Genomic DNA, 27946 nt, shown 5'->3' on the forward strand with positions numbered 1-27946 from the left:
CCTCCTTTAAATACTGTATTACCCTTCCAGTATCCTCATACACTTCCTCTATCCTTCATCTTCAGCTTGCGACATCCGCATATATACCTCAACTATTGTTGTCCGTTTGCTGTCCATCCTGATAAGAAGAACCCGATCACTGAAGTGTTCACAGTAAGACACTCTCTGCCCTACTTTCCTATTCGTAACGAACCCTACTCCCGGATACCATTTTCTGCTGTTGCAGATATTACCCTGCACTTATCTGACCAGAAATCCTCGTGTTTTTTCCACTTCACTGTCCATTACTATACCTAAATTGAGCCTTGCATTTCACTTTTCCGATTTTCTAGTTTCCCTACCACGTTCAAGCACCTGACATTCCATGCCTCGATTTATAGAACTTTATCCTTCCGTCGATTATTCAATTTTTTTCTCATGGTAACCTCCCCCTTTCAGATATCCGAATGGGGGATTATTCAGGAATCTTTTGCCAATGGAGAGATCATCATGACACTTCTTCAGTTACAGGCCACATGTCCTGTGGATACACGTTACGTGTCTTTAATGCAGCCATTGCCTTCTGCATCCTCACGCCTTTGATCATTGTTTTTTCTTCCACCTTTAGAGGCAGATTCAAAAAAATGTATGTGAAATCTTATGGTACTTAACTGCTAAGGTCATCAGTCCCTAAGCTTACACACTGCTTAACCTAAATTATCCTAAGGACAAACACACACACCCATGCCCGAGGGAGGACTCGAACCTCCGCCGGGACCGCCGCACAGTCCATGGCGGCAGCACCTTTGACCGCTCGGCTTATCCAGTGTGGCAGGCAGTTTCCCACCCTATGACAAGAGAGTACCCGGACCCCTCTGTCCGCTCCTGCGCCCTCTTTGACAAGGCCGTTGGCTGAATGAGGGTGACTTCTTATGCCGGACCTCTTCGGTCACCAATTCTGATTATTAATAAAAATTTAAGTAGCGGCGGGATTCGTATCCGGAACCGAAGACGTTTCGAATAAGAATCACAGACACGACGAAATACACAGAAGAGTCAAAGAAACAGGTACTCCTGCCTAATATCGTGTAGGGCTACCGCGAGCACGCAGAAGTGTCCGACACGACGTGGCATGGCCTTGAAAAATGTCTGAAGTAGTGCTGAGGGGAACTGACACCACGAATCTGGCAGGGCTGTCCATAAATTCGTGAGAGTACGAGGGGTTGATCCTGGAGCCACTCTGTAAAAGTTCTGGACGTGTGGGGTGCCTGTCGCATTATCCTTCTGGAACTGCAAAAGTCCGTCAGAATGCACAAAGGAACTTGAACGGATGCTGGTCATCAGGCAGGATGTTCCTGTACGTGTCATCTGTAAGCGTTTTATCTAGACGTATCGGGTGTCCCATATCACTCCAACTACAAAGGCCCCTCTCCATTAAACAGCCTCCACCACCTTAAACAGTCTCCTGCTGACATGCAAGGTCCTTGATTCATGAAGTTTTCACCATACCCGTACACGTCCATCCGCTAGACACAATTTAAAACGAGAGTCATCAGACCAGACAACATCTTTCCAGTCATCAACAATGCACTGTCGATGTTGACGAGCCCAGCCGTCCAATCAAGGGTACAGGAGTGGGCCTTCGACTCCGAAAGCCCGTATCAATCATATTTCGTTGAATGGTTCACACTCTGACACTCTCTGGTGGTGAATTATTGCGGAAGGGTTGCCTTCTGTCAAGTTGAACGATTCTCTTCGGTCGTCGTCGGTCTGGTTCATGCAGGATCTTTTTCGGCCGCAGCGATGTCGGAGGTTTGATGTTTTACCGGATACCTGATACTCACGGTGCACTCGTGAAATGTACGCGAAAATCGCCACTTCATCGCTCCCTTGGAGAGGCAGTGTCCCATCACTCGTGCGCCCACTATAACACCCTATTCGAACTCCCTTAAATCTTGATAACCTGCCGTTGTAGCAGCAGTAACCGATGTAACAACTACGCTAGACACTTCTTGTTTTATATAGGCAGCGCCATATTCTGCCTGATCATATCTCTGTATTTGAATGTCCATTCCCATACTAATTTCTTTAACGCTTTAGTGTACTATCGCCACCCGTATGTATACATCTCGCTGCCCATGACCTTTGCCAACTCAGTGAAATGTATGCCGTAGAAGAATAAATAACTTTGAGTAAAATGGTACGTGACTTTTATAAAACGTTATGATGGGGTATTATGTGATCAGATGAATGTTGTAACCAAGAAATCAATGTGATTTAATTATCATACTTCCAAGACCACGGCAGCTTGGTTATGCTGTTGTTCATTTACTCAGCTGTAAGATGCCTTCCCCATCGTAGAGTACATAAAGCATGAATGGCTGCAGCTGGACAATACTCACACTGCTGACACGCTCCATGACGCCTTAGGTTACTACAATAGGTCCCATGGCAGCCCAGCTGAATGTCCGCCACAGCATTCTATTGCGCCCAATATCTCCTGGCTGTGGCGCGTTGCATTTCGAGTAGACGTTGGCGTAGATGATGACGTGTTCTGACACAACAATCGACGTAGTGTAAGAATAAACGTGATTCGTTTGACCTGGAGATAGATTTCCACTGAATAGCACTCCAATTTAGAGGTTCCCATACCCCTGTAACCGTAATTAACTTTGTTATTGGATCTAAACGTAGGGGCTGTCTAGTGCGGCCCTCCAAGTTGAATAATGTGTGCTAAGCTGTGTGCTCCGAAGCGTGTCTGCTCCAGCAGTTTACTCTGTCGTCATATTTTCGAGGAATCAGCGACCATTCTGTTTTGCAGAGTGGGTGAGCAACTGACGACCAACTTTCTGTATGAGGCATGTACTTGCACAACCTTGTCAGCAGCTCATGGTTCCACTGTCCTTCAACCACTTTCCATAGATTTTCGCTACAGCAGCACGCGAAAAGCAGGTCCACTTAGGCGTTTCTGTGATACTCGTTCTTAGGTAAGAGGCAACAGCAATCTGCCCCTTGTAAAAGTTTATTAAGCCAAGGGTTCTCCCAATTTTCGGCCCGTATCGTAAATAGAACGATTTCCCATTCGTATCTGCTCCTCTTATGCAGTTTCTTAACGCCTCAAAGCTTTCAGTCTCGCGTTGGTTGATGGTCGAAATATTTTGTGTTGTCATTATGTGCCACGAGGCCACACTAACAATTTGTCACACTTTTAGAATACTTTCGAGTCTTTCATATATACATTACATCACATTTGTGATATATATATATATATATATATATATCACAAATGTGATGTAATGTATATATGAAAGACTCGAAAGTATTCTAAAAGTGTGACATATATATATATATATATGTATGTATGTATGTATGCACATGTCCAGCTGTCCCTTTCAAACTCCATTTGAGTGCGCTCAGAGATTAGAGCCTCGGGGTCGTAACAGTAACACCATGTGTTTACAACGGTTGGGGCGAGGTGGGGATGAACTAGGAAAGGTATCCACCAGCAGTTCCAAGCATCTGTAAGTAATGAATAATCTTTCCATAGATCAGCAACTTTTATATTAGACATGCATTTTGATTAGTCTGGATATCTTTGATCACTTCTTTAACTGGGAAAGCTTAATTGCTCACGAATTTAACCTAGTAGCCCCAGTGTAGTTCTGACTCGTGCCATAAGCACACTTTACGAGACCCGCGACAACAAACTGCTGTGATGGGTGATGGGAGAGAAGACTGCATAGGAACCGGCAGGTGAATGGATTTGATGAAGGTGGTGGGCCAATTTGACAAAACTTCCAGTTTCTGCTGTATCTTAATTTTTATTGCATAATGACACTCGGAAACAGAACTTAAAGCTGATAATTCTTTTTCTCTAAAAACATCTTTTGTTGTGATTTAGCACTATTTATATGAAGTTGAGCGGAAGTCTAATATTACCTTAATTACATGACAACAAAAACCACACTTCTTACAGACCAGAATGTCGACCCAAAAAATTATCAGTGTTCATATTCAGTCACCATTGACCTGAGAAACTGAAATACAATTGCTGGTCGCTCCTAATACCGAGACTACACATCATGTAAATTGCTTCTAACGGTGTTTTTCTGTCGATACGCCACATCTTCCACATTACTTAATCAAAGTTTTCAAAATTTGCTACCCAATAGTATACAGATCGTTTGGATACCACACTAAACTGCGAATAAATGAAGTCATTTTCCATACATAGTCACCATAATATTTTATGTAACCTTTGAGATAACAATACTTAATTGTTGTACGGGTTTTACTTCTACACCTCAAATTTGCTTTGATAAATTCAAAATTACCTACATTTTACACCTTTCCATCAAAAGCAACGTCCCTCACATTAGTATGTTTTTTGTAAATATGGCAGACGATGACTTAAATCAAACACTTCGTCGCTAAATTGATGACTCAGTACTATGTTCAAAACAGTATAAGTTTTCGGTTTCAAATGGGTACTATTAATTCTATTTCTTTCACAGCAATATTTTTTTTTATATTATGCCAAAATGAGTAAATGGGTGAATGCAGCATGTTCGTGTCACATGAATCCTGACATTTGTTATTAATTAGTTATGAATCAGCGCGTGAATTATATTATGTAATTATGTAGTGAGTCACATACACTTACTATGAAACGAACAATTTATGGTTTGTAGAGAGTAAATCTTTACTTCTGCCCTTAATATGACAAAGTAAAAAGAAAAGTTTGGTAATTGTTTGGTTAAAGTAAATCTGGAGTTGGAGATTATTCATTCAAGGAAATTAAAAGTAAGAATGTAATTGACTACAGTATGTTTCAGCGAATCAGAAGCAATAGAGGATTGCGCGTTCTCAAGAATCGTGATACATTTTTATTGGTATGAGAACCTGTTGTCTGGTGCTCTACTGATTCTCTAAAAGCGTGCTAATCTGATTTTGTCTAAATTTGTTGGGGAACTAATGAGATCAAGGGCAAAACAAAGTTTCAGAAAATTTTAGGACTTTCAGAGGAAATTTCTCATAGAGAAACTCCAGACTGCTGAATGGTGAACTGTGTAGTATTGTGCGAGATTACTAAACTGGTAACTAGCGTGTGGCCTTTCCAACCCTTAATTGAATGGTTAATGACGCGTTACTTTAGACAGCAGGTCGCAAATTCTACGTGTATGCTGACGACTAGGGGGAGAATGAGCTTCGTTAATGAACGGAACAGAACAAATCTCGATCCAGTGTTTGCTTTCACGTTGTGAACTGTGTGTTACGGTGGACGTGGAAGCAGCATATGTATCTAAAAAGTGAAATTACGGGATACAATTTTTACGAGGAATTGCTCTTTATAGTAGCTGCAGTCGGACCTGAGAGGACGAACCTCTCTCCCAGTTTAAACGACAGTCACTTCAGGGCAGGCCGTGAAAGTAAGGAAGGAACCAAGTTTAGTGAGTTAATTACAGAAGAAGTGAGCCCAGACTGCAGCAATTTAGTCACAATGAAGTCCTTGGATATACACGCTAGAATGACATAATTATCCTTGAAATGGGATCGAACAAAATCCGTCGTACTTCTGCGCGGTTACGTTGTGTTTTGTATGTAGAAGGCACGTCAGAACGTACTGTCGTCAAGGGTGAGGATTCCGCTCGCGTGTGAGTGTAACGACTAGCGCGACGACACGGAAAATGGGACACGGGGGTAAATACGCTCGCTGAAAGGTGAACCGGCTCGCCGCCCACGCTCGCCCTTTCCTCGGCAGAGCCGGCAGAGACGCCCCGTATTCCTATTCCCATATCCTGTTGAGGAAACGAAATCCCGCGCTGCGGGAGGCAGCCTCCTTATATCCCGGCAGCAAATCGAGATGACGGTGGGTCCTCCACCGACACGGCGGCGGCAGACGTGAAATCAGAAACCGATCTGCACGGCTGCGAGGAAACAGCCGGCGGCGGCACTGCGCCGCAAACTCGCGAGGAACATGACTCTTCTCGTCCGCGGGCGGCCAGCCAGTAGTGTCTCACTCTGTTCGCCAGTACAGAGGAGGGCCCGAGGTTATTACAGCTACAGACCAATCTCGAGGAATTTCATATTACCTCTGGTCAATAGAGTGTCGGTTACGCTCTCAGTAAGACAAGACCTTCTGTTGCTGCTACATACACGTTAAGTACACATTCTGTTTGTGGATTATACGAGTATTAATGAGCCTCATACAGGAAATACTTATTTTCAGTTATCTCTGTGGATACTAGTTTAGTTTCCGTTTAATTTCTTGCATGTTTGACTGCTTACTAGACACAGTCTAGCGTTTTGATAACTAGACTACAGTTTTGCTGTCTTTGGTGTGCATAGGTACATTAATTGGCACGTTCAGACACGAGCTAAGTTGGTGACCCTTCGCACATAGCTCCAGGTGGTGTTAGCTTCGGTCACACACCTTGAGATCGTTCTGTCAGGTCCAACAGGTGTCCCCACATGTGGAGATCTGAAGACGTCTTCCACATCCCACGTCTCCCACCCTTTTGGTCGGAATGGAGATCGCTCCGAGGTGTTGCAGGTAGCGAACGTTTCCTTGGAGGCCGATCAGGAGGCTCTCCGGCTAGTCTGATGCATAGGTATCTGGCGCTATCAGGGCCTGACTAAGTCCCTGAGTGCAGTGCTCTTGCTCACCCTAATCCAGAGAAAACCTCTCGGCCCACAAGGTCTGGGCCATATCAGAGGGAATATGCCTACCAAAAAGGGAAATGAATCGAAAGTACATTCTCTCTACATACTGGGAAGAATGTTTTCACATGCGGAAAGGCTGCTTCTGGACCCCGTGATGACCACAGGGTGTTGCCAAGTGCAAGTGGTGGCTCATGTCGGAACTAGCAATGTGTGTCACTTTGGATTGGAATAGATCCTCTGATTTCAGGTGCCTAGCCGAAGTGGTAAAGACCGCCAGTCTGGCTTCCGAGATGAAGGCAAAGGTCAGGATGTGTAACATTGTCCACAGAACCGATTGTGGTCCTCTGGTACAGAGCCGAGTGGAGGGTCTGACCATGTACACTGCAGATTCCTCGACTTGCGGCATAATGTGGTGGTTTTCAGGCTCTGCGTAATAGGTCAGGGGTTCATCATCAAACAGGAAGTGGTTAGACGGGTAGTGGGCGCTGTATGGAGGGGCCTGGCCGGTTTTTGAAGTTGGAGGGTCTAGGGAAACTACAGAAAGCGCGCCAGTCTTAAAGGTTTCTGGGCACACAGAGGAACTAGACATGCCAACAATCGGTTTTTACTTCTAAATTGCCGTAGATCTGTTGGAAATGGATCAGAGCTCAAAGCCCTGACAGAAAGCACTGAAGTTCAAGTCACTATAGGTATGGAAGGCTGGCTAAAACCGGAAAACTTTTTTAAATTTTTACCAAGAGCAAAACTGTGTTTACAAAGGATAGATTACACTAATAAACCGAAAAATTATGACCACTGCTCACCGTGACATTGGATGCCAGTTCAGCGGCTCGTTATTCATGCGAATTACATGACAGTGGCATAGACAATTAACGCTACGTACCTTCTCAAACCTACCAACGAACTGTCGGATCCCTGACACGCAAACGGACAAACTAACTATTAAACAGGTGTTCATAATGTTTTAGCTCATCAGTATAAATACAGATGCTATTGGGGCGTTTATTGCTATCAAAAGTAGTTTACCTTGTAGTGAAATTAAGACATATTGTTTGCGTGGGTTAGTACGAGCAGAGGCTATGGTTGACGATCGGAATACGCCTCTTACCGCCCCCCCCCCCCCCCCTACCTACCACTGCCCACTTCCTCCACCGACTCGATTCTTTTGTTGAACAGTATTAAGAAAAGAGAAAAGTTTAGTCTCATTTCAAATACCTACACCACTCATCAAATTTTAGTTGGTGTTACTCTCAGTCTACCCCCGACATGTTGGCGAAAATACATGTTTAAAGTCGGTGGTATGCAAAAACTTCTTCTGAAATCGTACTGAACGAGTACTAAAAATTTTCTTCGAACTATTGGTTTAGTAGCCCATTCAGAGTGTAAATGTGGCGAAAACATACTTGACCTCTTTCCAATGAAAACTCCTGAGCAAATAGGAAGCATCATGACGGACACAGGGATTAGTGACCACCAGGATGTTGTAGCTAGACTAAATGCCGTAACATTAAGACCCACAAAAAGGAAAAGCAAAATACACCTGTTTAAAAGAGTAAATACAATTTAACTCGAGGCCTTCCTCAGAGAGAGTCACCAGTCTTTCCAATCTGACCATGTAAGCATATACCAAATGAACTCTAAAATCAAAGAAACAGTTTCGACGGCAAATGAAAGATATGAATGAAACAAATTAATAACAGATAGTACTAACCCTCTTTGGTATACAAAACTTGTGAGAATACTATTGAGAAACTACTAAATATACATAAAAAATTTCAAAAAACTAAAAACTGACAAGATTGTCAAAGTTTTACAGAAGCTCGAAATTTAGCACGAACTTCAATGCGAGATGCTTTTAACAGTGTCCACAAAGGTAACTCTGTCTGGAAGTGTGCAGAAAATCCAAAGATATTCTCTCCATAAAGTACACCAGCAGAAAGGCACAATCAGCACCTTCACAGTACGACAACAATGGCGATGACATGGATGACAGTGCGGCTAAAGCAGAGTTGCTAAACACGGGTTTCCTAAATCACCAAAGAAGATGAAGTATATACTCCAGAATTCGACTCTAGAGCAACAGCCAACATGATTAACTTACAACTAGATATCGTCGGTGTAGTGAAGCAGGTTAAATCACTTAATGAAGAAACGTCCTGCAGTTCGGACTGTATATCTGCCAGGTTCGCTGCAGAGTATGCTGACGTAATAGCTCCATACTTAGTAATACACAACATCTAGCTCCTTGCTAAAAGGTACAACCATGTGTGAAATTACAGCGTGTGCTCAAACCAAAGAGTAGGATATGTCAGCAGGATTTTACCAAAATTTTATTTCCGCTATAAAGTGGAAAATTTTCGTGTAATTAGAACTGTAATTAAATCATTACTTTGTAACCCTTCAAGCTCCCACTTGATAGAGCAAAAAGCGTTACCAGTAGGAACTATGCTATTTGTATATCGAATTTCAGACGGTTAGCCATTATGATGAGTACACAATATTACGATCAGTACAGCTGCCGGACATTACAACTGCCATTTCATTTTAAACGGCTTTTCTCCCGGTGTTTTGCGGACAGAAATTGTAACTGGGACGGTTCGGTTGACGAAATGGTACAGAGTAGGGCAGCTTCAAAGAAATCATGCCGTCCCTGATGACGCATTCACTTTCCTAGCGACAAAGTTCATAGAATCCATTGTATTCAGGATGATAGTTTACATGGGACGAAAGAAGTACATGAATACTTTTACGAGAACTGATACTACAAAGGAGCGTTTCAAGATTCTTATTCAATATTTCCATTGTGCAGTGCACAGTTAACTAAGACCTGCGTGGCCCGAGGGTGGTTAAATTATGACTCAAATCGGTTGTCAAAACGCAAATTAAAGCGGTTCAGCACGGTCTACACAATATATGTCTGATATAATTCTGGAACGAGATCTTGTAGCTGACAGCTCAAAGGACACCTATTTGAAGGAGTTCACTTTCTCTGTTTACCATCATGTATGGGGGTCCAGTGACGTCTATCGAACTAGTAGTAGTGAAATGGCTCAGACAGACCACGGCTTGCTCTTCTCTTAATTTTACATCTCTAATCAATGAGATTTCTAGGGATAGTTCCTACATGAACAAGGCTGATTCACTGCCCATTCTTGTTAAACTGCTTTCATTCTTTGACTGTCAGTGTGATAATGTGCAGAATTTCTCCTTTCTTCCCCCTTACAAGGAAGTTCCTTCCTCCCCATCACTGTGCTGGTTCACATCTTTCGCCAAGTAAATGTTTGCGTAATTGTAAAACTTGCTGAAACTGTGATGGATCGATATCTCAGATGTATCCAGAATGAGATTTTCACTCTGCAGCGGAGTGTGCGCTGATATGAAACTTCCTGGCAGATTAAAACTGTGTGCCGGACCGAGACTCGAATTCGGCACCTTTCCCTTTCGCGGGCAAGCACTCTACCAACTGAGCTACCCAAGAATGACTCACGCCCCGTCCTCACAGCTTAACTACTGCCAGTACCTCGTCTCCTACCTTCCAAACTTTACAGAAGCTCTCCTGAGAACCTTGCAGAACTAGCACTCCTGAAAGAAAGGATATTGCGGAGACATGGCTTAGCCACAGGCTGGGGGATGTGTCCAGAATGAGATTTTCACTCTGCAGCGGAGTGTGCGCTGATATTAAACTTCCTGGCAGATTACAACTGTGTGCTGGGCAAGCGGCAAGCTCTCTACCATAGGCAAAGGTCCAGAGTTCGAGTCTCGGTCCGGCACACAATTTTAGTCTGCCAGGAAGTTTCGTCTGAGATGTATATTTGTTCATGTCAGCCTTATTTTGTGCAAGAAGTTTCATTGCATCTTCAGGCATGATAGCAAAGTGGCTGAGCCCTCTCACTTCCACACGGTATAGGAGGGCATTCAAATCCCCGTCAACAGTTGAGATGTAGGTTTCCTCTGATTTATCTAAATCACTTCAGGCGAACTGTAAGATAATTCCTTTGAAAAGGGCATGGCTAACTTCTTTTCCTTTCCTTGCACTTCTGCAGGTTGTGCTTCAGCTCTAATGATTTCATCGTTGACGGATTCTTAAACAGTAATCTTCCGGCCTCTTGTCTATTTCAATACAAATCATAAATAAGCTCCATGTCCCTGGGAGCAGTTACTAAGTGCCCTTACAAACTCCTATATCGTGGAGGTGCTGGATCTGGATGAAGACTCATTGTATAAACATTCAATTGCAGTGACGATTTCTACCTGGTTTCAGTACGAGTAAATTGAAGATACGTCTAGAAAAATATCTACAATATTCTGCGTTTGTTTGGATAGTGAAGCAGTTGGATTCAATAAAATGATTAAATGACAAGAACTATTACCGTCCCACCACCCCGTACCTTCCCCACTGATTCATTCCTGCTCCACTAAATAGCTTCGCCCCGAAGTAAAAAACTGTTTGGCCGGTCATCTTTCGGAGCTGCTATTATGTAACAAGTAGTAGCTGAAAACCCGGCGTTATCCGGCTACAGTATTAATTTTGCCAGTTTCTTAGAAATGAAAGTGAAAAGTGGACTGTGTTTGTTGTGGAGTAGCGAATAAATTTCATTTCAACGTATTCGTGAAAACGTTTCTAAATTAATGAACCAGGTGTATTAAGGAAAATGCGAAATTACAAATGTGTAAAAGCAGTATTTAAATGAAGATCCCGGACAGTTTCTGTACTTTAGGCTGATTCTCATTGTATACAACGAAATATTGTGAACTTCTCTATGCTAACGCGCCTACGTACTGTAGCTCTACAGACGTCTACTGTTTTTCCCTTCAGCCGTTTGCGCAGTTGACAATTGTCCAAAGCGTTGCCAGATTTCTGAGGATTTCATAATTTCACTATACTATACGTATTAAAACTTCCACATCTACATCTTCTACATGGACACTCTGCAAAAAACCGTACGGTGCGTGGCAGAGGGCACCCTATACCACTGCTAGTATTTCCTTTCCCGTTCCACTGGCAAATAGAGCGAGGGCGAAACGACTGTCAATATGCCTCCATATGACCCTTAATTTCTCGTATGTTGTTCTCGTGGTCCTCACGCGCAGTGTATGTTGGCGGTAGTAGAATCATTCGGCAGTAAACTTCAAATGCTTGTTCTCTAAATTTTCGGAATAGCGTTTCTTGAAAGGAACGACGCCTTCCCTCCAGGAATTCCGATTTCAGTTCCCGAACCTACCGGTAATAATTCTAGCAGTCCGCCCCTGATTTGCTTCGATATCGTCCTTCAATCCTACCTGGTACGGATTACAAACACACGAGCAGTTTTTAAGAATAGGTCGTACCAGCATCCTACTGCCTCAAGCAGCACACTACTAATGCTGTATCCCAACTTTAGAGGTTTGTTTTCCCTACTTATCCGCATTAACTTACATTTTCCCACATTTAAAGCTATCTGCTATCCATCACACCAACTAGAAATTTTGTCTAAGTCAACTCATATTGCCAGCCGCTGTGGCCGTGCGGATCTAAGCGCTTCAGTCTGGAACCCCGTGACCGCTACCGTCGCAGGTTCGAATCCTGCCTCGGGCATGGATGTGTGTGATGTCCTTAGGTTAGTTAGGTTTAAGTAGTTCTAAGTCTAGGGGACTGATGACCTCAGATGTTAAGTCCCATAGTGCTTAGAGCCATTTGAACCATTTTTCAACTCATATTTTCCTTCAAACCTCGTCACCTTTCCATACAACACAGCATTATCAGGAAACTACCAAACATTGCTGCCAACCCTGTCCGCCAAATCGTTGATGTATATAGAGAACATCAGCGCTCCTATCACTCTTCCCTGGGGCACTCCTGACGATACCTTTGTCTCTAATGAACAGCCGCCGTCGAGGACAGCATACTGGGCTCTATCACTTAAGAAATCTTCGAGCTACTCAAGTACCTGTGAACTTATTCCATTTCCTCGTACCATCGTTAACAGCCTGCCACGGGGAACCGTGTCAAATGGTTTCCGGAAATGAACATCATATGAGAAAAGGGTAAGCTGAGTTTCGCGCAAGCGACGGTTTCTATTACCAGGCTGATTCGTGTACAGAAGCTTCTCAGTCTCAGGAAAAATTTTTATATCTGAACTGAGAATATGTTGAAGGATTCTACAGCAAACCGTAGTAGTTAGGAATACTGGCTTGTAATTTTGCGGGTCCGTTCTTTCATATTCCTTATATGCCGTAGTCACCTGCGCGTTTATCTAGTCGCTTGGGACTGAGCTGGGCGAGATTCACGATAAATGCAAACGAGGTATGGGGGCTATGTCGTTGATTACTCTTTGTGACACCGAACTGGGATTCTATCCGGAGCTGGCAACCTATTTTTCAATAAGATCTTTCAGATGAGATGCTTATTACTACGTCCTCCAAACGGCAGTCTGTCCGATGGTCAAATGACGGTATACATGATTTGGCAATTTTTCACGCACTCCGTGTTTATGACGTCATATCTGCTGAACTATGTTAGGTGGTTTTTGTCCCCACATCGATTGTTGCATGCCAGCAAAGGATATGTGTATCAAGTTTTGCTTATGTCGGTCCAGTAGTTTAGGAGATGTGGAACGAACATACACACACACACACACACACACACACACACACACACACACATTCATTTTCATTATATGTAAGGATTACGTGTTTCCCTTACGGATTATATATTTTCCTGTTAAAAGTGATACAAAAAAAACCTCAGTGGTGGTTCTTTAAATATGTTACATTCACATAACGTCTTTGGAAGTGGCTTTCATTTGAGACATTCATTTCGCAGATTATTCTGCATATTTGGAGTAAATAAACCCATATAATGGTTAATTAGTCTTATTAGGTGGATTAGAAAGAGAGATACGTGATGATTAGACACATGTCTGAAATAATACGGGCTTTGGTAATGATAATATTTAATTGCATGCTGTAGGTGTAAGCAAAGTGGATTTTCCAGTGGAGGCAGGGAGGCGAAGGCCGGTGAGCGCCGGAAGAGCATTGTGCAGGGGCCGGGGTTCCCAGGGGAGGCGGCCATTGACCTACAAGCATCAAAATGAACGCCGCCGGGTTCCAGGTGAGAGAGTGAGGGGAAATGTCGAGCAGACAGAGAGCGTCCAACGTACGCACTGGCGCCTCCCGGTCGCGCGCTGTTTTAGCGGCAAATGGGCTGAGCTCTGGTTGGGCCGTTCATAAGAAAGTGCGGGAAACGCTGAGGGTCAACGCCCGCTGTTTGGACAGAGAAATTTTTGGATAGGTGGAGAAATTGTATCACTCCGCAAGGAAGATGTGGGAGGCCACTGCAGCGTCGGGATTGGCTGATTAGAGTTTGGCGGCAAGATTGTAACAAGAGCATCGTGCAGAGAGCGACAGGAGAGAGAGCGTCTTGTGCCGTGAAAGCGGACAGTCGAAAAGTTCGGCAGCTCTGAGACAGGGACTTAGATTCTGAATACTGTGCTGTGTGTGATCTAGAGTCTGCAGCCACAGAAGGACATCAGCATCCACGATAGTCATTGCATTGATTACTAGTATAATTGCAGTTGATTCCGCCTTATAGGCTGGCAGTCACCATTGAACGTAGTCATCCAGTGCACAGAGCTATCATACTGGCATTGCACGTTAGTACAAGACACACTGGGCTGCACCTTAAAGGTTGTTGAGCCAGTCTACACCATTGTATACCATTTAGAGGAAATATAGAGCTTGTGGTATTAGTAGTTTCTGAGTAGTTTATTCTGCTCAAGATATTTGAGAGACTTATCTTAATTCAGCGACTACGCAGCTGCAGTCGTAGCCCCAGCAGTATCGACGGAGCCAGCACGCTGGTAGACAGTATAGTAAACCTTGCAGCAGCGGCAGTAAAGTTCAGAAATAGTTTTTGGATCGTGTTCTTGCCATCCACTGAGCATCCGTGCAGCATTCGTTATTGGCTATTTGTCTTTTTGCATGTTGTTTGGTTTGTTTCTTGGTGTTGGTGTCCAAAGTGTGTATTATTTCAGACACAAAAGGGATTATAGGAACGCAGTCAGGTCGCATTTACCATTTGCTTATCCAGGGGCATAATTAAATCTAACTTCGCATCAACTTAACATTAAGAGCTGAGAGCCATCTTACCAGTGTAGTATATCTAAGAACAGTGCACAATTTGTTTAATTTGTTTTCATTCAGGATTTGTTCAATATGATATAATTTCTATCGTGAGATAATTTACAATAAATACAAGTTATTTACAATATCGCTTTTGATTCAGTAATCAGTGGTAGTTAGCCGTTACTGCCACATTAACAACTTTAATCATATTTAATAGCGGCCACTACCCCAATGATGAAGTCTTTTTCATCTTTACTTTTCTGTTGTTCTGTAGGTAGAAACAGTTTTGATTACAAATATGATACTTTTGCCCACAACTTTTAATACACTTTTTGAGATGTTTTTATGACAACTGGGTTTACCTGTCGCTATTAGCAAAGAATGCAGACTCAGATGTCAACATGCGTTGAAAACTATTCTTATGCCGGCCGGTGTGGCCGAGCAGTTCTAGGCGCTTCAGTCTGGAACCGCGCAACCGCTACGGTCGCAGGTTCGAAATCTGCCTCGGGCATGGATGTGTGTGATGTCCTTAGGTTAGTTAGGTTTAAGTAGTTCTAAGTTCTAGGGACTGATGACCGCAGCTGTTAAGTCCCATAGGGCTCAGAGCCATTTGAACTATTCTTATTTTCGTGTGGGAGTAAGGAAAACTCTGATTTTTAGAACTCTTGCGCAGAGTGTACACAAAGCAGAATTTTCGTTAACAAGTTCGTAGCCGAAGTGCTTTCAGTTTGAAATCGCACACAGTACCTCGGAAATCTTAATGCGACATTGACCATTGCTCGTTAGAACCTTTCTTTCTGATATTATGCAAGGAACTACACCTTGCGCATAAATTATCCCCAAAACATTCGCTGCATATAATTCCTGTGACACATTCATCCACTTTAGTTTCGCAGCGGCGCAGCTGTTTCTGTATAGAAGAAGCGGGAACTCCTTCCGTTCGTTCTAGTCCCAGACAGGGGAACAGATTTATGTGCAGTGCTGGCATCACAAATCTCTCACCTTATAACAGGCCAGCTGCCGGCTCTAACAAAGAGTGAGTGTGTCTTTCTGTCGCAATAACTTTCTTTACGTAGCGTAATGCTCACGACATTATTAGATATTGTACTTTTATATGATTAAATAAAGTGTATCTCAAATTGGCACTTAGAGCACGACTACTCTTCACTGTTTTTCGTAAATTGTAGATTGATATCGGAAATTCCGCTAAACGAGTAGTGTCTCTGAGAAATAAGCGACGTGCAAGTTAACCGGGACACCTTCTGTGTCTCAACAGAAGGAGCAAAGAGAGAAATCCATAAATACAAAGTAACGGTAAAGGAAAAGCGAGCAAAAAGAGGACCGATTCGAAGAAAACAGAAGAACTAAGCTCAGTGTGTGGGCTGCCTCTCGGAAAGTAATTCCAGAATATCTCTGATGGATTTTCACAGAGAGTAGAATTTACGTATAATTTAGATTATGAGAAAGGAGATTATAATAAACAGATTCCTCAAGAACAAGGGAACTAAAATCCGAAGTGGATTTCTTTTGCAATCATTCGGAGAAGAGTTGATAAATTGTTCAAAACGTCGGCAACTGTTGAGCTATAAATAAAATTTCAGCTGCTTCATTTTCTTCATTGTAGAGCCGGAGGGATGCAATGAAACCCGTTTTCCGCAGTGAGAACTGAGGTATGATGTAAGAACCCTGTCAGCAAAAGACATGGTAAGTTTCCTATTTAAATACCGGTAGCGTGTTAATTTTGCCTCCCCCGTAGACCAGAGAAACCTCATTACAAGATACCATTAGGGGGAGGCCACTAAACGCTGGAGGGTGGTGTAACGTCAGTGGAGACACATAATTCACGGGTTCGTAGAAACGAGAGTGGTAAGGATGACATAATGTGAAGTTATACACATATACACATGAATGTACTTACGCGGAAATCAGTGCCTGTCTGTATATAACATATGGTCATTGATTATGTTCTCCTAAACGGTCGGATGAATTTCGTTAGAGCTTTCAACGCTAAGGAGCGCAACTACTCCAAAGCGTTTGAAGTAGTTCCTTTCTGCAACTGAAGGAAAGTGGCCTTCCCGAGAAGAACGTTAAATTGACTTCCAGGCACACAAATAATTAGATTGCCTCGTCGAGTCTACAAGTGTGCTGCAGCGTGCGATGATTCATGTGATCTTTTCGAGACTATTTCCTGTATTGGCTTTCGCAACTCACAGGCAATAGGCCTACAATGCTAGAATCTCCAAACAAAACCAAACACTGGTTCTCGGGTATACATAAAATACGCGTGGGACGTCCTCAGCTACTTGTCAGTGACAACAGGCTAAAATTCTGTAAAATATTTCCACTGTACGGTGTGGAGAGTTCGAACGCAAATTCATCCATTAAGAAGCATGTAGTGGACATTCATGGATTCAGGCGGACAGGCATTTTATTATGCATATTGTAAATTCCCTGGTTGTTCTGAGTACATTTAAGATTGTTTATAGAAAACTACCCTGATCAAAATGCGCACATCTAAGCTGTGGATACTGACCCATGAAAATTTTATTTCAACGCTGTTAACACAGGAATCAATTACTTTGCGCAACAGTTAATAATGGGCCTTTAATGAGTATTTAAATACATTTTAATGGAAGAGTGTCGTATCAGTGCAGCCATCACTTGACTTACGAAATGTATAAATGTCGCTTCTTACAAATGAAACATGTACTAGGAGCATGCTTGGCTAGCTGTTGTGACTCCAATAGCTTTCCATACAAATACTGAAAACAGTGAATAACAAGAGAACACGCAATGGATCCTGAAATATCATTAGTTACTCGGAGACCTAGATCAAGACTCACCCCTTGCACTCTGAGGGAATCATACTAAAACGCCACTAGCAATCTTGTACTGACTGTGCATTTAACGGTCAGTGCACAAATACGTTCACTGGAAGGAAATTACGATCGCAGAACACCCACTACCGGTATCCTTTACACATTCCATGAGCACATGACCTACTAAACAAAACTGCAGTGAACACATATTGTGTCGTGGGGTGATAACTCTGTTGTAGAAATAATTCAAAAGCCAAGATCGCTTAAATCCTGTTTACTAGATGACCGGTTTCAACACACTAGAGGTAATTTATACATGTTAAGTTACATTCAGATCCGACGATGGCACCTTTAGTGTGCTGAAACCGGTCATCTAGTAAACAGGATTTAAGCGATCTTGGCTTTTGATTTATTTCTAAACAAAACTATTAAATGCATGCTATCTGTTTAAGAAACAGAAACAAATTCAGAGAGATGCTGTGGAAATTACTGATTATTTAAATTCAATACACAGCTCATAGTAAGACACGAGTTTCTCCTGGCGTATACAACTTTCAAATAACTTCCGGGAATTCAGCCAAGTAACACTTTCAGTGTTACCTTTCTGAATTACCGGAAGGTATTTGAAACCTCATAGTAGTTGGAAGAACATATCAATTTTACCTGAAATACGAGGCATTCTCTACTCCTGGTTAATAAAGAATTTACCAGTATTTTTTCAGAAGATGGTACACCACTGCCCGTAAGCACTGGAAGAACGTCATGATTTACAGCCAAGATCTGCGATAAGGTTTCCTTATTGGACAACCAGCTTTGGTACACGGACCACCATCAGGTTCTTGTATGCCGATGTGAAACGACATATAGGAACCATTACAATATTAAACTGTAACCATCCCGTTATCTGATGTACATGTTGCAAATCGCTCTGAGCACTATGGGACTCAACTTCTGAGGTCATTGGTTCTCTAGAACTTAGAACTAGTTAAACCTAACTAACCTAAGGACATCCCACGCATCCACGCCCGAGGCAGGATTCGAACCTGCGACCGTAGCGGTCTCGCGGTTCCAGACTACAGCGCCTAGAACCGCACGGCCACTTTGGCCGGCTACATGTTGCAGTCAGCCTGTTTATGTACGCAGTAACCGATTCGTAAGACGGATATCGTCGGCCCCGCCGAAACAGTTAAGGAACGGGTATAGACTGAGGTCAAAAACCAGTCACAGAATACCGATTCGCACATTAACAGATTGTGGTAGTATCGAGTACACAAGGTATAAAAAGAAAACAACGCACTGGCGGGGCTGCCATTAGTACTCAAAGGATTCATGACAAGTGGCTTTTAATTTGACCTCACGAGCAGGATCTAGAAGTATGGGACATTCCATTTTGAAAATTGTTAAATAATTCAATATTCCGATATCCACAGTTCGAGAGTGTGTTCCGAGAATACCAAATTTTAAGCATTACCGCTCATCACAGACAATACAGCGGCTGACTGCCTTGGCTCAGCGAACGAGAACAGCGACCTTTGCGTAGAATTGACAGGTAACAGCCAAGGAGCATTGCATGAAATAAAGTCAGAAATCCATGTGCAACCTACAACAAACGTATCCGTTAGGACAGTGCGGCGAAATTTGGCACTCATGGAGTATGGCCGCAGACCATCGATACAAGTGCTTTTGTCAACGGCACAACATCGCTGCAGCGCTACTCCTGGGCTATTTACACTATCGGTTGGAGTTGAAAACCGTGACTAGATCAGATGAATCCAGATTTCAGTTGGCAGGAGCTGATGGCAGGGTTCAAGTGTGAAGCAAACTCCACGAACCCTAGTTGTCAACAAGGAACCGTGCAAGTTGGTTTTGACTCCATAATGGTGTAAGCTGTATGTGTTTGCAATGGACTGCGTCTTCTGGATGTTCGTCTACTTGGAGATCATTTGCAGCTATTCTAGAACGTCATGGTCCAACGTAGATGAAATTTTTTATGGTTGACGATGCGCCATGTTACCGGACCAGAATTGTTCCCGATTGATTCTGGACAGATCGAGCGAATGATTTGGCCATCCAAATCGCCCGACATGAATCATATGCAACATTTATTGGACATAATCGAGAGGTCACTTCGTGCACAAAACCCTTCACTGGTAATACTTTCCCAATTATTATGGGTACTTTTCCAATAATTACGGGTATTTCCCAATCATCATTTCTGCATGGGACTTATAACCGCTTGTTGAGTCAATGCGACATCGATTAACTGTATTACGCCGGAGAAAGGAGCTCCGGCAAGATATTAGGATGTATCTCATGACTTCCGTCGTCTCAGCGTAACTCATTCCCTTCAGGAAGTGAACCAGCTATCCTAAAGCTCGTTGCTCTCAGTGCATTCAATGCACGTTTTAGTAATTTAATGGTGTTCACTCTGGTCTTTCCGTGTACTTTCCACACTTAATCAACAACATATGCAGTCACTGGGCGTGTCCATGAGTTATTAATGTATCTGTGTTTTATCCTCCCTATCCATCTGTGCCAAGATTATACTCTGAATTGTATTCTCTTATCCGATTGCTAATGGTTCTCTTTAAGACGTCCGTTGGTAACTGTCATGTTCGAAGCTATTAACTCTATTTGTTATAGTATCCATTTGTTTCCATTCGTAACTAGAATATCTCTCCTCCTTAATACGCTTATGTGTCGTTTGGTACCCATTTGTTTCATACTTACTTAGTCAACCCATTGAAGATTCTTTTAAATAAGACGTTTTCCTTAAAGCAACATTTTGTTTACGATTAATTTGCATGATCAGTTGGGGTGGTTTCTCATAGCGCTGGGAACCAGACTTTACTGTTGAGCTCCGATGACAAGATGGGCCTAGTACGAGATAGGTTACCTTGGCCCCCGTATGATCCTATCTACTGATCAAACTGCTGCTTAAAATTTCCTGAAGCATCCTCATCCCTCATCTGCCCGGCGTCAGCCCCGATATCATCAAATTCTAGCTGGGCCTAATGCGCACGCGACTGCCTCCTGCGGCCTAGCGAGGTTTCATCTGCGACCAGAGTAACTGCCGAGAAACTTACGCAACGATCAGTGCTCGGTGATGCGGCAACTCAACCGATAATGAAGCGCTCAGACATCGCACTCTGACGGTGAATCACAAAGTGGGATGGCTGGCCGGACAAATCATTCTAGTTACTGCATGTCCGTCCTTTTGACTGGAGGTTTGGGGATCACGGCCCTTCACTAATCTAGGAAAATGAAACGCCTACAGCCGTCCTTATGATCTTATTTATTTTGTAGCTACCAGTTTCGGAGTTTCAATGAGCCATCTGCAGGCTTTAGTTGATGCTGAAGGAGTTACCACGATCCATATATACGCCGTGTCAGTGACCGATACCAATGTTACAGATATCCTGCGTAAATCAGTTATGTTTGCGCCTGGTGCGGCATATATATGGATCGTGTAAACCCCTTCAGCATCAGCTGACTCCTGAAGATGGTGCACTGAAGCGTCGAAACTAGTTGTTACACAATAATAAGATTGAGGCGTGGCGCCACTAAGTTAGTACACTGTTCTGTCTGGTGCCACTAGCCCAAGGGTAGCATCGACTACCCTTCATGCCAATATCTATAAAGAATTGGTATCTGTGGGTTGTGTCCTCAGAAACTTATGATAAATATGGATTCGCCGGAGGAGGACCGAGTCTGGGGATTGGCGGTAGCACGACACAGACTTTGCGCGTCACCTGGGGCTCTCGACAGCGATATTGGACTGTTGATGACTGGAAACATGTGGCCTGGTCGGACGAGTCTCCTTTCAGATTGTATCGTGCGTATGGACGTGCACGAGTATGGAGACAACCTCATTAATCCATGGTCCCTGCGTGTCAGAAAGAGATCCGGCTGATGGTGGCTCTGTGATGATGTGTGCAGTTGGAACACTTGTGAACTTGGAGTACACGTGGGTAGCTGGGGTGATGTAGGACCCCTGATACGTCTACATACGACTCTGACTCGTGACACGTATGTAAGCATCCTCTCACATCACCTGCATCGATTCATGCCCATTATGCATTCCATTCCGATGGACTTGAGCAATTCCAGCAGAATAACGCGACACCCCACACGTCCAGAATCACTATAGAGAGGATCCAGGAGCACTCTTCTGAGTTTAAACACTTCCGCTGGCCACCAAACTCCCCAGACATGAACACTATTGAGCATATATGGGATGTCTTGCAAAGTGCTGTTCAGAAGAGATCCCCACCCAAATGTAGTCTTATGGCTTTATGGACGGCTCTGGAGGATTCATCGTTTCAATTCTCTCCAAGTCTACTTGAGACATTAGCCAAGTCCATGCCTCGTCGTTTTCGCTGGGGGCCACAGTTTCATCATGTCGGAAATCAAATACTTTTTAATTTCTAAAGACTGAACATTATTAACGTATGTAATTTGCTATCATTTCCCAGAAGTCATTTCGCATGTATGTACCATACTTCATTTTCATATGAACTTAATGAAAATAAAAACCGTAAATTTTATTAAAAGTTATGACGTAATATTTGTAAAGATTTTCATTTGTTAAACGAATATTGTGTAGAGTCTATACCGAAATTTATATTTGTCACTCGTTATCATGATGACGGTGAATGGACTCAGTTTACAAAAGTAAGCTTCAAACACACCCCCATTCTCTCACTCAGCCCTCACCTCTCGGGATTTCTAGTATATTCTTCATGTCAATGCTTTCACACCCAATTAAATTTGTGACTACACGAATTGTTTCCCACATTCGACCTTTTTTGGCCTTAAATGAATGGCCTTATTACGCCACCGGCTTCGTGGAGCACCTACAAGCAACGAAATTGACGCCTGTGTAAATTTTATCCAACAATTTTGTGAATTTTCACAGCGTAAATTAAACAATTAATTCGTTCTATTCTTTGAGCCTCGTGGCTGCCAAACCTCTGTTCTTGTAAGTCTTAGGTTTGGATGGAACTGTTAACGTTATTAGTTTTAGCGTAATATTTACAAAATGTCGTTCCCTTTTCAGTACACCGCGCGTGATAGCCGTCAAGGGCGCCCTGCCATGGTTCGCGCGGCTGCACCGTCGGAGATTCGGGTCCTTCATTGGGCACTGGTGTGTGTGTTGTCCTTAGCGTAAGTTAGTTTAAGTTGGATTAAGTAGTGTGCAAGCCTAGGGAGCGATGACCTCAGCAGTTTGGTCCCACAGAACTTACCAAAAATTTCCAAAATGTTCCTTTCAGTACACATTTAAAATAGGTATGTTAACTAAATATCCGAGCATTCTGGTGGCGCAATAGCCCAAGGGATAGATAATAAAAAGGTCGAATGTCGGAAACAGTGAAGTCGGAAATTTTTGTACACAGGCAGGATTGATTGCCACGAACAAAACACTAGAAATCCTGAATTGTGAGAGATGAGTGTGAAGATGGAGGTGCGCCGGCCGAAGGTTCGAATCCTGCCTCGGGCATGGATGTGTGTGATGTCCTTAGGTTAGTTAGGTTTAAGTAGTTCTAAGTTCTAGGGGACTTATGACCTCAGCAGTTGAGTCCCATAGTGCTCAGAGCCATTTGAAGGTGGAGGTGCGTTAGAAGGTCACTCTTGTGCGTTTTCTAGCTAGAACGTATCCTGTTACAAAACTGAACAACATTAAATTTCCTACATAGAAGCTCTTTTTCTGTAGGAGTATCGTTTGAAGATAACGAGAGATGGAGTATGAAAATTTCACCCGTTGTTTTTGAAGGCAAGATTGGCTATAACATTGCGGAGTGCATGAAACGACCTCGTTAGGGGCAACTTAATCGCCTTGCATAATTCGCCTGTTATTCTGACGCGTAATACAGAAAAAACTGGCACATGTGAATCTAGACTGGATGAACCGCAGTAAATTAAATGTTGAATAGCATATTTCGTAATGACCATATACAGACGTGAATACTTTGCACTAACATAATAGGCCAGCCGGTGCTATGCAACACGTTACATTGTAATATTTAGCTCGTAACTGGAAGACAAAAGAAGAAAATTTAATTGCCTGTTTTCACTTACAAACCAAGGCGCGTTCGTCAGTCAGCCGCTCCGGCTATGCAGGGTGGTCCATTGATCGTGATCGGGCCAAATATCTCACGAAATAAGCGTCAAACGAAAAAACAACAAAGAACGAAACTTGTCTAGCTAGAAAGGGGAAACCAGATGGCGCTATGGTTGACCCGCTAGATGGCGCTGCCATAGGTGAAACGGATATCAACTGCGTTTTTTAAAATAGGAACCCCCATTTTTTATTACATATTCGTGCAGTACGTAAAGAAATATGTATGTTTTGGTTGGACCACTTTTTTCGCTTTGTGATGGATGGTACTGTAATAGTCACAAACATATGGCTCACAATTTCGGACGAACCGTTGGTAACAGGTAGGTGTTTTAAATTAAATTACTGAATATTGGTACTTTTGAAAATTTTATTTCGGTTGTTCCGATGTGACACATGTACTTTTGTAAACTTATCATTTCTCAGAATGCATGCTGTTACGGCGTGATTATCTGTAAATACTACATTAATGCAATAAATGCTAAAAATGATGTCCGTCAATCACAATGCATACGTGTAACGACATTCCTCTCAACAGCGAGTAGTTCGCCTTCCGTAATGTTCGCACATGCATTGACAACGCATTGACGCGTGTTGTCAGGCGCTGTCGGTGGATCACGATAGCAAATATCCTTCAACTTTTCCCACAGAAAGAAATCCGGAGACGTCAGATCCGGTGAACTTGCGGGCCATGGTATGGTGCTTCGACGACCAATCCACCTGTCATGAAATATGCTATTCAATACCGCTTCAATCGCACGCGAGCTATGTGCCGGACATCCATCATGTTGTAAGTACATCGCCATTCTGTCATGCAGTGAAACATCTTGTAGTAACATCGGAATACATTACGTAGGAAATCAGCATACACTGCACCATTCAGATTGCCATCGATAAAATGGGGGCCAATTATCCTTCCTCTCATAATGCCGCACCATACATTAACCCGCCAAGGTCGCCGATGTTCCACTTGTCTCAGCCATCGTGGATTTTCCGTTGCCCAATAGTGCATATTATGCCGGTTTATGTTACCGCTGTTGGTGAATGACGCTTCGTCGCTAAATAGACAGGGTGCAAAAATTTGTCATCGTCCCGTAATTTCTCGTGTGCCCAGTGGCAGAACTGTACAAGACGTTCAAAGTCGTCGCCATGCAATTCCTCGTGCATAGAAATATGGTACGGGTGCAATCGATGTTGATGTAGCATTCTCAACACCGACGTTTTTGAGATTCCCGATTCTCGCGCAATTTGTCTGCTACTGATGTGTGGATTAGCCGCGACAGCAACTAAAACACCTACTTGGGCATCATCACTTGTTGCAGGTCGTGGCTGACGTTTCACATGTGGCTGAAAACTTCCTGTTTCCTTAAATAACGTAGCTATCCGGCGAAGAGTCCGGACACTTGGATATGTCGTCCAGGATACCGAGCAGCATACGTAGCACACTCCCGTTGGGCATTTTGATCACATTAGCCGTACACCAACAAGATATTGACCTTTCCCGCAATTGGTAAACGGTCCATTTTATAACGGGTAATGTATCACGAAGCAAATACCGTCCGCACTGGCGGAATGTTACGTGATACCACGTACTTATACGTTTGTGACTACTACAGCACCATCTATCACAAAGCGAAAAAGTAGTCCAACTAAAACATTCATATTTCCTTACGTACTACATGAATATGTAATAAAAATAGAGGTTCCTATTTAAAAAAAAAAGCGCAGTTGATATCCGTTTGACCTATGGGAGCGCCATCTAGCGGGCCAACTCCATCTGGTTTCCCCCTTCAAGGTAGACGAGTTTCGTTCTTTGTAGTGTTGTACACTTTTCAGACTTTCGCCTCTCATCGGACAAATAACAGAAGTTTAATACATGTTCTTAAACCGTATTAAAAGACAGCTTTTATATTACGTGTTCTGCAGCCTTTTTTCTGAAATTACTAAACAGCTGAGGAAAAGTAAGGACTTTCCTAATGTTAAAAATGTCCCCGGTACTACTTTATCATATACCTAGGTTTATTATACACTAGCAAAATATCCTGCGCAGCTTTGCCTACGGTACTCAGTAAAAGAAAACTAAGCAATCTCAATTTTTGGACGGAGATTCTTTCAATGTAATCGATTTCCAGCGTTCTGCAGTTTCAAAAGCATAATCTTTACATCTAACTACAAATTGCATAATTATTCTGGCGGACTTTTCCAGTTTTCTAGAACTGGTTTTAATAATCAAACTAATATAGTATTAAAATATGTAGAACTTTTCGTGTGTTATTTTTATACTTCGTAATGTCAGACATGGAGAATGGTCTGGAAGAAGGTTTTAGGTCCTAGTGTTTCAGCTTTTTGTCAAGGGGTCCACTCCGACAATAATTTTCTGTTTGTATACTAATGAAACTTAAAAGTGTTGCACTCGAAAAGATTTTGTCAGTAATGTATTTATCTTTTTTTACTTTCACTCATCCCACATTTAACAACAAATAAAAGTATGACAATAAATGAATTATCAATTAACAACTTTATTGTCCAAGAAATAGCATCGAGAATATTATTATTTTCAATTCAGCTGATTCAAATAAAATATCCAATGGGACAGTCAATCAGTAAGATTATTACCGTACTACACATCACAAATTAGTAAGTGAAATCAAATGAAGTACAAGTATTATCTAAAACAAGTCGGAAGTTAAACATATTTTCAAGTAGAGCTTGTTGCAAAGCAACACAAATTTTAATTTGCAACTCTGAAATTTGGGCAGTATCACATGTTCCATGGTACAAGTTATCCATGCATTACATCGTACAACATTATTCACAACCGACGAAATATTGCTTAACCATCCTTATGTTATACTTGGTATAACAAAGATGTATGGCAGAAATTGCAGACACATTCCTCAGACGCAGGCGAAGAAATTATGTTAAATGAACGTGTGCTCCATGTTAAGCTCATTTCCTCCAACTCATTAATGATGGGAAACACAAAATAACAGAACGTTAGAATCGAGGGAGACATGCAATCCTGGGGACGTCTGGTTACGTTGTGCACCCCCAATGTTCCGTTTTGTGTGTCCCTGTTGGCATGCCACGCACAACATTGCTTGTTTACAGGTAACGTCAACAGTGCTAGCGATCAGAACGACCGTTACAACCGCACGGCCTACTGTGCGGAGTTAATTACGAAGATGTCTTTTCAATGAGATCAGGTTGTACATTTTCATAGCCGCCATGTATGGGCAGACGCCAATCCCCAAGCAACTGTTGGAACAAGTCATCAACAAAGACTTTCGGTTAATATTTGGGCCGCCGTTGTTGGTGACTGTTGGCAGGGTCTCCCTTTCTTCCACCCAAGCTCAACGGGCAACGTTATCGTAATTCCTTTGAGAGTGCTGTACATGATCTGTTCGCAGGTGTGCCTTTAGCTGTGCAAAAAAACATGTATTTCATACGCGATGGAGCGCCTACTCAATTTAGTATTAACGTCCGTCGGCTTCTAAATAACAGGATCAGCGACAGATGTATAGGTAGAAATGGACCAGTTGCCTGCTCTCCATGCTCTCCGACTTTTATTTGTGGGCGCATTTGAAAGCTCTGCTGAATGGAATCACACTAAAAGGTGTCCAGAGTTGCCGTGCCCATATTATGGAAGGTTGCGAAACCATGGGCACTACTCCACGGATACATCAGCGCATCTAAGGTTCTCTATGACGGCGGGTTGATGCATATATCAATGTCCTCTGAGGGCATACTGAATATCTTCTGTGTGAAAGAGTGGCATATGATATGCTAGTGAGTTCTTTGTATGAAACATAATGTCCCAAAAACAACAAAAACAGTATAAAAATCAGGAAATTGCTTACGGCGGTATCTAGGGCACATTCCTTAAAGCTTTTTTCTAAAATCGGCCACTAGACTGACTAGGGAATATCACGTGCTCTTTGGCACATTATCCTCAAGATTCATCACTATTCTCAATCATCCAGGGTTAACGGAGTTCTGTTGCCTTGAACTGTTTATGAGATAAATAGTAAAGTATTAAACATTTTCACTATGTAAAAGATTAAAACTTGACTAAAGTTATGGAACTTCTAAAAAAAATTTTAAAACTATTCAAAAACAGGGAAAAAATAGTGGAATAAAGAAGGCAAAACATTTACCCACACTGCTGTCAATCATACTCCTCTCAACATAAAAACGCAGTTTTACGACACTGGTTCTGTGTCCCATATCGTTTTACCGGCGTTCTCGCAGAAAGGAGACTGCC

General features: G+C 42.7%; 1 protein-coding gene across 1 annotated transcript in view; it reads right to left on the reverse strand.

Moving 5' to 3' along the window:
- Window positions 1–27946, reverse strand: part of LOC126179316 (acid sphingomyelinase-like phosphodiesterase 3a) — a 1154906-nt gene that overhangs the window by 1003942 nt on the left and 123018 nt on the right. The window lies entirely within an intron of this gene.

The sequence above is a fragment of the Schistocerca cancellata genome, chromosome 1, assembly GCF_023864275.1.
Source record: "Schistocerca cancellata isolate TAMUIC-IGC-003103 chromosome 1, iqSchCanc2.1, whole genome shotgun sequence".
Classification (NCBI taxonomy): Eukaryota; Metazoa; Arthropoda; class Insecta; order Orthoptera; family Acrididae; genus Schistocerca; species Schistocerca cancellata.